Below are 11638 nucleotides of genomic sequence, written 5' to 3' on the forward strand. Positions count from 1 at the left end.
CTGTGGCGGGCTTTGGGTCAACTTCAGCTTCTTAATTTCTCTCCTCTGGCTGAGTGGGAAGCGTGCATGCGAGCCCCTTTGAGAAATGTCAGTGTCCGTGTGCTGGGAAAGTCGGGGGCCCTTCACGAGCCATCAGACCCGCTGTCACACCAAGGCGGCCAAATGGAGACTGACAGGCCACTCCGTAGAGCCTAACCATCTGTACCAAATGTGACAGCAGGGGAAAGAGGATGTCTGGTAAATCAGGAGGAACGACAGGAGCGAACTATGACATGGAGGAGGAAGAGATGCAAGATCCTCCACTTCTTAAAGCACAGGGAGGAGATGTCAGAGATGAGATGTCCAAGAGAGTAGACTGAGTCCCTCCATCTACAGAGACACTTGGGAGTCGGTGTCAGTTTCTCATTTAAGTGTGTTAAGAGAGGACTGACTCCTTCAGTGCCTCCACTTTCTTCAGCCTCTTCGATATCGAACACACGACTGGGAGTGTTGTGTTGTTGGGATTAGAAATGTTTTAGCCTTGCGTAAAAGTCTAACATTCTTGCACTATTTACACTATTTCTTGCAATGATTTCTTTAAACTCTTACAAATTCATTTAGAATTCTAGTAAAGATCTAAACTTTTTCCAATAAATAACAAATATGTCATGCAAAATCACAGAGAAATAAACAAGATGCATATATAGAAAACTAAATTAAACCTACTGTATTTATTGGGAGACAAGGGAATATAAGTATATAAAAATGAAAAATAAAATAAATGAGTATTATGTGATGCTTTCCCCTCCCGAAGCAAATGAATGATCAGAAATAAAATTGGCATTGCATTTTTTCTACAGCCACAGGAAATCATCAATGACACGCATGCCGTAAAAATCTTTGTCTTTAGTGCAAGATCCAAAATAAGATGTATCTCTCAGTATGCCAATGAAACATTTTGTCTCTAGTTCATCATAGGTTTTTGTTTTTTTCATTACAGATCATCCTCACCTAATGTGAAAAACAGGTGTAGCCCCTGATTGGTCAAAACAGGATGTTTTTTTGGGGTTGATTGAGGCGTTGTTTGCTACACAAACATGCCTCATCTGGCTCGAGTAACATGATACACGGCCTCAAACCCAGAGGCATTGCTAAGTTATCTTCATTATATTTTTGGATTCATTTGGAGAGCACAGAAGACCGTATTTACTGGTTTAAAGCTTAACTGCAATCCAGATTAGGATAAAGGATTGTTTTATGTATTTATTGCAATTTCCATGTTTTATGCTCCACATACAAAATTGTTCTGATCTCTTCAGTTTCATAAAAACTTTAATACCCTTGCTGTGTATGTATATTTTATCTGTACCAAATAAACCATGAATGAATAAATAAACGTATATATTCCAAGTCTAAATGCAAAAACTGAATGTGTTTTACCTTCAGCAGGAAAAAAGTAGGAATGTGAAGATGCTGAGACTTACAGTGTGAACACAGAACTCTCCTGGCGAGTTAAGAGAGTTGAGGGTCCTTATGGAGCGGCATCTGGGGAGGCTGACAGGAGCACTCTATTACCACTCAGAGAAAGGGACCTGAGGGCTGCGACAACACAGCTACCAGGGAGATCCAGCTGTGCAGATGCCTCCAAACACACACACACATAGACACACAACCGAACCCATGCAAATTAAGAAGAAAATCTGTGTGCACCCATCTTCCAACAAGATGGACTGTATGGAATAATAGAAAGTTATAGAGATGGAAAGATGGATGAATAAACAGCGGCCTCTAACCCAGGGTGAGTCTTTCCACTGCCTGAGTTTTTCGGCCTGAGGTGGAATAGCTAACAGCTCCTCTCTTAGCCTGTGCTGCTGGGCACATTAACTAAACTCATATCGCTCTCAGCCACTATCAATTATTCACCGACCCCCTCCCCTCCTTCCCCTCTTTCCCCTCTTTCACTCGTTTTCAAAGGAGAAGAACTCCAACACCCTTTGCTATCTTTAGTGCAGCCACGGTGGCAAAACAACCTAACCCCCTTGGTGACTTCCTTTAGTTTTCTTTAGCACCGTTTGTTTTATGACTTTAAATTGCCATTATACTCTTAATCATATTCTGTCTTACATCATTGGTGCAGTAGTACAATGTATATACACTGCAGTTGCTACATGTATAATTGAGCTATTTTTTCACAGTGTTGGAGTATAAATGGATTTTTTTTGTGTGTGTGTGTTTTTGCCTTTCCTTCCAGGCACTCCAGCAGTCCTGGAGCAAGTGGAGCTTCGGTGTTTTGCTCAAGGACGCCTCAGCAGGGTAAAACTTCACCAAATGAGGTTTGAATACAGTCTCTCAAACTTGGCTTCTCCGTAACTCGAAAAAAACACATTTTTCATGCTGTTGGTCTGAATATACCTGTATTCATCCTTAGTCTGAAACATATTTTTGTGTCTGTCTCTTTAAGAACCCCTCTTGAAAAAAGCCCAGTCTGCTCAGATTGGTCAGTGTTTCTGGGTCTTCTGCATCTGTTTTCTCTGAGTGTGTGCCCCATCATTGCATTGACTGTAATGGTACTGTAGCAGCATTTTCTACCTATAAACAGTATAGTATATCACAACTGTACAAAAGTGCTGACGGTTCATTTAAAGGCACAGTTTCTGAATATGGGCTGTGTGCATTTCTCTGTGGATTGAGTGTTTTGATACTTTCACATACCTAAACCTGCTTTATAGTAAATCAAAAAGACATGGGCATATCACTTTTTTTTTTTTTTATCAGGGAATAGCTCAAGATTTTGAAAAATTCAATTCTTGTTGGGAGAATTTGTAGGTGGCTAGCTTAGCTTAACTTATTTTAGCTGAGCTAACTGACAGCTAGCCTGGCCCTGTCCAGTGGTGGTTAAAGGTGGTCTAACCAGCTCATAAGTTAACAATTAACATCTCATTTGTTTAAAAGGTAAAAGAAGAAAGACAAAAAGACAAAAAGCAGAAGTGTAAAAGTGACAAGCTGTTTTACTGGGGGTTTTGTGCAGGACTATTTCTTGGCCAGGAGCCGGAGTCTCTGCTAGTAACCTGATGATGAAAAGACTCTCGACTCACAGCTCCTGCACATAACCAACATGTTGATTAGCCAGCTTTTGATATTCTGGCAGGTTGTTTTTTTTTTTTTTACCTCTGGACAGACTCAGGCTAGCTGTTTCCATTCTTTGTGCTAAGCTAAGCTAACCAGCTGCTGACTGTGCCTTCATTCAACAGACAACCCATCTTCTCATCTAAGTCTCGACAAGAGAGCAAATAAGGGTCTTTCCCAAAATCATTTCTCAAAGGTCATTGATGTTCTTTTAGCTCTCAAACTTGCTTCCCACAAAGTCCTGACAAAACAGACGGGTGTCCTTTTGGAGGTGAACTGCCCCAACAGTATGTCAGGGAACAGTGCTGGGAGCGCACAATGAGACATTTTCAGCTTCACACTTAAATGAACACACACAATTATACATAAGAGCGCTGGATGAACACTGGCTATTTTCCAAGGTGAAAACACAGCCGTCAATGTGAGCCTGGTTTATATCTGAAAAGGGCAGATGTCAATGGTTCAATCCTGATTGGAAATATGACTCGCTGGATTTTATCTCTGCGGATATTTACGTCCTCCTCTGAGTCTTACCAGATAAACGTGCAGCTTCACAGCAGAACCAGCGGGTGAAATTGTTACTATTCATTTGAAATAAGACGCAGCTGATGCCTATCATTCACTGTTCATCATTCATATGCATAACTGCGTGTGAGGAAAGGTGGAGTTCACGCCATGGCGGGGGTCACTGACAGGAAGCAGCTGGTGCCTCGATCTCCCGTTTTGTTTTTTTTGCTCGTCGTCTTGGTCTCCGCCCTCCCGTTTTCACCAGCTGCCCCCAAACGCACCCGCAGGAGGTGGGGTCTCTCTCGCCAAGGCACCTGTGGGTGTCACCTGATGGGGGAAAAGCAAGTGGAAATGAAAGGAAGCAGCCGAGTCTGTCAGAGCGCATCACGACTGCTGTCCATCACGCCGCTGACCTTCAGGGTGTGTACGGACGTGTGCATGTGTAAGTCTATCAACAACTGACCCAGTGTGTGTGTCTGTGTGTGTGTGTATATATTAAGTCACTGACCCACAGGGAGTTTATGTGAGTGTGTGCATATGTTTGTTCATCAATGCAGGGTGTGTGAGACCATGTGTGTACATTAGCGCCTTGATCCCAGTGAGTGAGTGTGTCTGTAAACACATAGACCTCGAGGGTGTGTGTATGTGTGTGTAACTGTCTCTTTCAGTGCAGTGATCTGTATAAGACAGCTGCAGTAGCTGGTAGGTCGTTGACAACCATCCACTCCTAAAAACCAAAGCTCCTGACCTCAGTCAGTATCCTCACTTTGACTTCTGACAAATTCCCAGAGAAGATGGTATCTGTTACCCGACAAACGTGTCCCAAATCTGAACGCTAATGCACAGCAAACATCCATATGTGTTGGGACTAACAGTACCAGCATGTCTTCTTGCCGGGACCAGGGCTTTTTATTCCCCCAGCAACAGGGCTCGCACTCTGGGGACCAGGGACAAGATGATAGTGTCAGTCAGTTTCCCAGCTGCAGCCAGGGCCCCCTCATGAACACCCCACAGCCAGTGGCCTCTCACCCCCCCTTAACCCCCCCCCCCCTCCCCTCACCATCTCTGGGACTGAGGATGGATGTGGGGGTGTGGGCAGCAGCAGCAGGGAGAGAGGGAGAGTGAGAGGCTGCTAACTCCTGGAGGACGGCTGTTTGGCTCTGGCTGTCCAAGCGGGAGAAATTGAGGGAGACAGGGACCAAAGCCCGTCAGCTCCATCCCTCAGGGTGCCTTGGCCTCCCAACTACAAGTCCATGTTTTAGCAAACCATATGTTCACCCTCTCCCCAACGCACCCCCCCTCCCACACCACCACCACCACCCCCACCCAGTTAGCAAATAAACAAGTCAGGAAGCCATAGCTAGAGGGAAGACTTGTTTCCCTTTCACTGACTGTCGTTCTCATATATTCTCACTGCCGCTTGCAGACTCTCTCTCCTCTCACATCCAACGATTTGGAGCTGTGACCCACAGTGGATGGGATGGGGTGGCGCTTTTCACTGAGAAAGAAGGACTTTTGTCAGGCTTCATTTTTGGAAAAATGGTTTTTGAAAATCAACACATTTTTAAACCTAGCCAATTCCTACATCCATATCGGACAGTTCTGCACCTCATGATGAACATCCAATGTCAATGCATCAAATAGCAGGCCCATATTGAATCAAGGCATAATATAAGGGTCTGGAGATCAGGGTGGTGGATGACTGTGAAGTAAGTCTGTCTTTAATGAAGTCCAGAGTTAGTCTTTTTATTAATGGTAATTTCATGGCAATGTCATTAGCTTTGCAAGAATGTAGTGCTTCCGCATTGACGTATTTTTGTCGGCCGACGCCAGAAGTTAGCCATGTTGCAATTCTCTTCTATGATTTTTCCATTGGATTTTGGAATATTGCAGTAAATAAGCTTTGTGCCTAACAAAAGTTTATGTATCCTATACAAATTGATCAGCAAGATAAACTTCACTTTCAGATTTTCAAAGCATATAGCAATCACCAGAAGTAAAAAATCAGGCTATAAATGAACGGCACGGTCACATGTTCAGCGGGATGCGTCTAATGTCCCCGACGACTTCTATAGTCTCATTTAGCCACTTGTTAGCAACCGCCCTTTTTAAGGAACGTAAAACATTCAAAATTCAAGAGTGAGGCATTCACTGACAAGTTTTAAGCCAAAGACCAAAACATGAAAATCTCTTAAGCTTGTTGTAGGAACAAAAGTTATGTAACTGTCATCATGACCGCCGTATGATGTTCAGAGGCCTCGTTTGCATGGGACGAGACTCTCGGTGTCTCGAGGTTTAGATGAGGACCTTGTATTCAAGTAAGGACAACTGATGCCCACGGAATTATTATTCCATTCAACTCAGTTTTTTCTACATCACTTGTGTTAACCCCAGACTTTATTTCAGATATCTAACCAAAAATTTAAAAGAAAAACTCTGACTCCGGGAGAAGGGCACTGGAAGTGTTGAAGTGCTAACTCACTATCAGGTCTTAGGACTCATTTCTGCAGCGCTCTAACTGCTTAGAAACCAAAGCCCTGAAACCTTGACCTGATGGTGGCGCTAGAGCTACACCCAGCTCTATTCACATATCCTTTTTAAATCTGACATATCATACATCAGGCCTTATTTTTTTTCTTTTCGCTTTTTTGAGGGTAAGTAATTGTGTTTTGAGTGGGGAACCATTGCTCTTTTGGTTACACTACATAAGTATCTTTTTTAATTCAAAAGGAACCAAGTTATCTGGAATGAAAGACAGTCCCAAACAGATGGGCAGCTTGTCTACAAGGTCCGCAGAGCCAGTCAGTCCTCCCTTTGGGCAGAGAAATTGTCCAGAGATGGACAGCTGTGCCCAGGGCAGGGCATATAGGAAGTGAAATCACACACAGTATTTATGGCTCCCTCGGGGTGGTGCGACTCACTGACCTGGCCATGCAGCAGCAGACAGGCAGACAGTTGGCAAAGTTTTTCACAAGGTCAGCCACCATTCATCAGACTTTTAGGTTACAAGAGGACTAAAGGCATTGTTTTGTATGACAGAACTAACTAATCACAATAAGAGGAAACTTTCTGTGACTGTTTTTTATCAACATAGATGAATTACTAAGTTCAAGTTTATTTGTATAACAATGCTTCTTTTTGGGGGGGCATTTTTACCTTCATACCTTTGGATAGTTCACTGTGTACAGACAGGAAATCGAATCTAACCGGGGACGTTGCAGTTATAAGGTACGTGTCTGCCAGAACTCCCCATAGCATAATTTCAATTATGAAGGGACATAAAACATTAAAACAGAATAAGCCACACATAAAGCAGCAGAATAGAAGGAAAAGAAAGACAGTCAAAAGCTCTAAAAACTAACTATGAATTGCTTTTGTTCTCTGTAATTCAAGAATGATTTTCAATTGGACCAAGCCTGGAAGATCTTCTGGAATTTCTGACATTGGGATCACATCTTTATAGATTTTTTCCTCATTGATTTTGTCAGGGGCTTGGTAACTCGTAAACACACACATATACACATGCACACGACACAGCACAACACACTTAGTGACATGACAGCCTGCCTCACTGACTGGTCCATTGAGTCATCAGTGACCTTCCGTGGGATTGGAGTTGCCAGGCCAATTGACCAAATCACTGATCTTTAAAAGCAGCTCTGCGGGCAGTAGGGGAGTTGAGTAGCACCCCCTTCCTCCCCTACTAAACACATAGGCCCACGCACACGCACACACTCCATCCACCTCACTCTCTAATCAAGGAGCAGGCAGGACTCTGGGTCACCACAGCGACACTAACAAGAGGCGACAGCTCCTCAGCGCTTGGGGCAACGACCAGCTCGGCTGTCGAGACCGCGGAGAGAGTCCGCCAGGCACGCACTGAGGCAAGGTTTGCTGTTTTGGGGAGGAGGAGAGATGGAGGAGAGGGGGGGCAGGGAGCGAGCTGGTGGTGTAGATGAATGGGGAGTTAATGAGGAAGCGTGGCTCAGAGAAACGATACACAGTGACGTCCTCTTTTGATCACTCACTCACTTTCTTCAAGTGCACATTTATACTTTCAATCTTGAGACACGCTAGACAACACACAAACACTAGCAGGGGCACACTCACACGCACACACACACACACACACACACACACACACACACAATCTGAACTGACGCGCACCCTCACCAAGCCATCCAGCCCTGGGGCCTACTTGCAGAGTGCTGTTGCCCCCCCATCCCTAACCCCCCATCTCCTCTGGAACACAGTTTAACTTCTGTCATTTAGATGAAGCAAGTGAGTCAGTCTAGGAGTGGCGAGAGGATGTGACAGGCCGGTAATGGACAGGACAAAGAGGAGATTTATGAAGTATTAGTAAACCTTAATAATTCACTACACGAAAGACTCCGGGAGTCCCCCAGCCGACCCCCTGTCTCTGACAGACATCCCAGCCCTGACATCTTCCGGATCTCTCTCTCTCTCACTCTCTCACTATCGCAGCTCCTGTTGACAGTCAAGTGTGACAACATCATATCACTGACAATATCATATTTTTCTTTAATCTTTTGACCCTGCAATTGTCAGGAACCCCCAGCGGTCTAAAATTATAAAATATCTTAAAAATGTACATTCAAAGCGGCATTAATCATATCGTGTGTATTGTATTTATTTCAGTGACGACTGAATGAATTCTGATAGTAGTTGAGAAACTACTGAGTGGTTGAGAACAATCTCACCACCAAGTGCATCTGTTTAGTCATCAGCAGATGGAGTTTGCCCAGTTGTCATAGATTTGTAGATGTTTAAACATTTTTTTACACTTTTGCAGAAACGTTTGCTCTGTAATATTGTGATGTGCCCAGAAGATCCAACGTCCCATCTCTTTCTGCGGACATCACCAACTGACAGCAGCACAATAATAATAAAGAGTCAAGAGTCCTTGTTATGAGCCCTGAAAAGAACAAAACGCCTGATTCATATGTGCACATTAAATAAGATTAAAAGGCCCACAGCCACATTAGCTGCTTTGCAGGGACATACGGTAAATGTAAGCTCTAAATTTCACAGCAATTCAATAATTGTCGAGACATTTCACTCCAACCGCTTAGTGGCATTAAAGGACAAGTAAGGGGGTCTCCAAAAATATGAGGTTTCATCTTCTGAGCACCAATGTCTGTATCAAATTTAATAGAAATACATTCAATAGTTGTTGAAATATTTCATTAAAAATGGTGTCAATAGAGGAACAAGTCAGGGGATTCGTGCTGTGGGCATAATGCATGTGTGTATAGGTATTATTGGCAATCTATCCAAAAGTTTTTGAGATATTTCAGTCTGGACCAAAAAAAAGTGGTGGAGCGCCTTTGCCACCCGTGCCGCATAGCATCACTGTCTGTTTTCGGACTCCCTCACCTGTCTCAGAAGCAAACAAAGGAAGAACAATGGCCACTGTCTAAAAATGTAGGGTACCTCCTTACCACCACCGGCCACCAATTAACTATGATCAGAGTTTAGCAGGTCACAATCAGTCAGACAGGCGGCCTAAAGGGAAACACACACACACTCAAACACGCACACACACACACACACACACACACACACACACACACACACACACACTAACACACACACTAACACACAAACACACGCACAGATAAGCTTCCTCAGTCCCAGCTGCTCCACCATGGGTCCATCATCAAACAGCGTGGAGTTAATTCCCTTCTCTCAGCAGCCATCTCCGTGGCAGTGGACATTGCTGTGAGTGGCAGGCGCAGTCATTAGATCCCAAGATACCCCCACTGGCTGCTCTTTTTACCCTCTTCTGTATGTGTGTGTGTGTGTGTGCATGCGTGCTTATGTGTGTGTGTGTGTGTGTGTGTGTGTGTGTGTGTGTGTGTGTGTGTGTGTGTGTGTGTGTGTGTGTGTGTGTGTGTGTGTGTGTGTGTGTGTGTGTGTGTGTGTGTGAGGTGGGGGGTTACAGAGTAGCAGTGACGGGTGTCAGTATTGAGGCCTAGGTCCAGTATGCTGTGGCCCGGTGTGACAGCCCTGCTGCCTGACCACCCCATCCCTGACCCCCTCTCTCCTGTCTGCATCGCCCCGAGAGACGTGGAGGGTGATGGGGACTGGCACCGCAGGGGCCTCCCTGGCTGGTGCCTTTGCTGGTGGTCTCTGTGGCCTATTAGTGTCTTGCTATGGGCCTGTCAGACTGACAAAACAGGGGCCTGTCAAATTAAGTAGGGGCTGAATATCGGAGATATGTATTCAAACGCACCAAGGGGAGATGGTGGCGGGGAGGGGTGAAGAGAACCAGGATGAGGAAACCACCGGTGCTAATGTCGACGCTAAGTCAGAGTGACAGGTTGAGAGCTGATAGGAGGAGGAGGATGGAGAGAGAGAGAGAGAGAGAGAGAGAGAGAGAGAGAGAGAGAGAGAGAGAGAGAGAGAGAGAGAGAGAGAGAGAGAGAGAGAGAGAGAGAGACAGAAATAGTAGTTGATAATGGTGGTGTGGTTGTCTCGAGGAGACTTGTTAAGGGCCAGTCCAGACAGAGCCAGACAGCCACCATTCCCAAGGATCTGAATGCAGGTAAACTGCTCCAAGTTTGGCCCAAACAGCTTGGAGTTACAGCACTTCCACTTAATGAGATCAGACTGATGAGCCCTGTGTGCAGGTGCGCAGGTGTGTGTGTGTGTGTGTGTGTGTGTGTGTGTGTGTGTGTGTGTGTGTGTGTGTGTGTGCGCTCCAACGAAGCATCCCAATCCACAAAAGTATTTACTGGAACAATAACTATTTCCTCCTTCCTTACATGCAGCTGAAAAAAACACAAGCATTTATCCGTGCACCGAAGGCAACTTGCTCTATCTTTTCTTATCATTGCTTCCTAACTTTTTCTCTCGTCACTGTTTGTGTTATTTCACTTCTGGAGACATGTTGGGTTACTCATGCTTCAGGCCAGGCCATTACTAAGCCACTACCTGCACTAAAACGACAATATTAGTCGACAATATTGTCTGGCTGTTAAAACGACAGCTCAGTTCGGTCACTGTCACTGTGCATGGAGTTATCAAACTTCGCCAAGAGTTACTGTATTGTGATGCTCCTGCTCTGAGCCTCATCATGTGATCGGCTCTCAGAAGAAGACATTGAAGCACGGGAGCAGGTGAAAGATCAGCAGCAGAATGAAATGTTATGGCAGTTGTATGACAAAGCCCTGTGCGAGCACACGTGTGTATGTTACAAGGGGAGCCGTGGCAGTGCCTGTGTGTTTCGGAGAGGGCTGCGACTCTCCCTCTCATGTCGCTGCGCGTTGCTGAGACTGAGAGGCTGATGCACAGTGGCAGCTCCCCCTCGCAGCCACGGGCCTGCCCAGAGCCACTGCAGATGATAGTTTTAATTGCTTTCAATCTTTCAGGCTAGTCCCTGCCCAGTGGCGCAGAGTACTTGTGTGTGTATGTGTTTGTGCATGTGTGAGATGGTGTTTTTTTGCTGTGTTTCTGTGTGTGTGTGTGTGTGTGTGTGTGTGTGTGTGTGTGTGTGTGTGTGTGTGTGTGTGTGTGTGCGTGTGCATGTGCGCGCACATGTGGTGGGTTTATGTTGAACAGCCATTGTCTGCGGATGCTGTACACATATGTGGTGTGTGTGTGTGATGGATGTGTTTGTCCATTATGAGAAGAAAATGAACAGAGAATTAAGGCCTCGCAGTGATACATCTGATGCACACTTCTGCAAAAGAAGACAGAGAGAAACATATGTTTATTAGACAGCCACCACCGTCGTGTCTAAACATAAGAGCACGCTCTAGCGAGTGGATTTTCCCCTCTTTCCACTAAGGTGACGCATGTCTATAAATAATAAAGTTCAGGGTTTCCATACAAAGACCTCAAACACGCACTCATATCCTTAAAAGCATTTTAAACGCGGTGAACTACAAAACCAAACCATCAATAATTCAGAGCCAATGTTGAGATGGCATAACAGAACACAGAAAACAGCCTGCAATTAAGATGACAGTCATTTATTCCATATGCGAGAATTAAATTAATT

The sequence above is a fragment of the Echiichthys vipera genome (genome assembly GCF_963691815.1).
Source record: "Echiichthys vipera genome assembly, chromosome: 18".
Lineage (NCBI taxonomy): Eukaryota > Metazoa > Chordata > Actinopteri > Perciformes > Trachinidae > Echiichthys > Echiichthys vipera.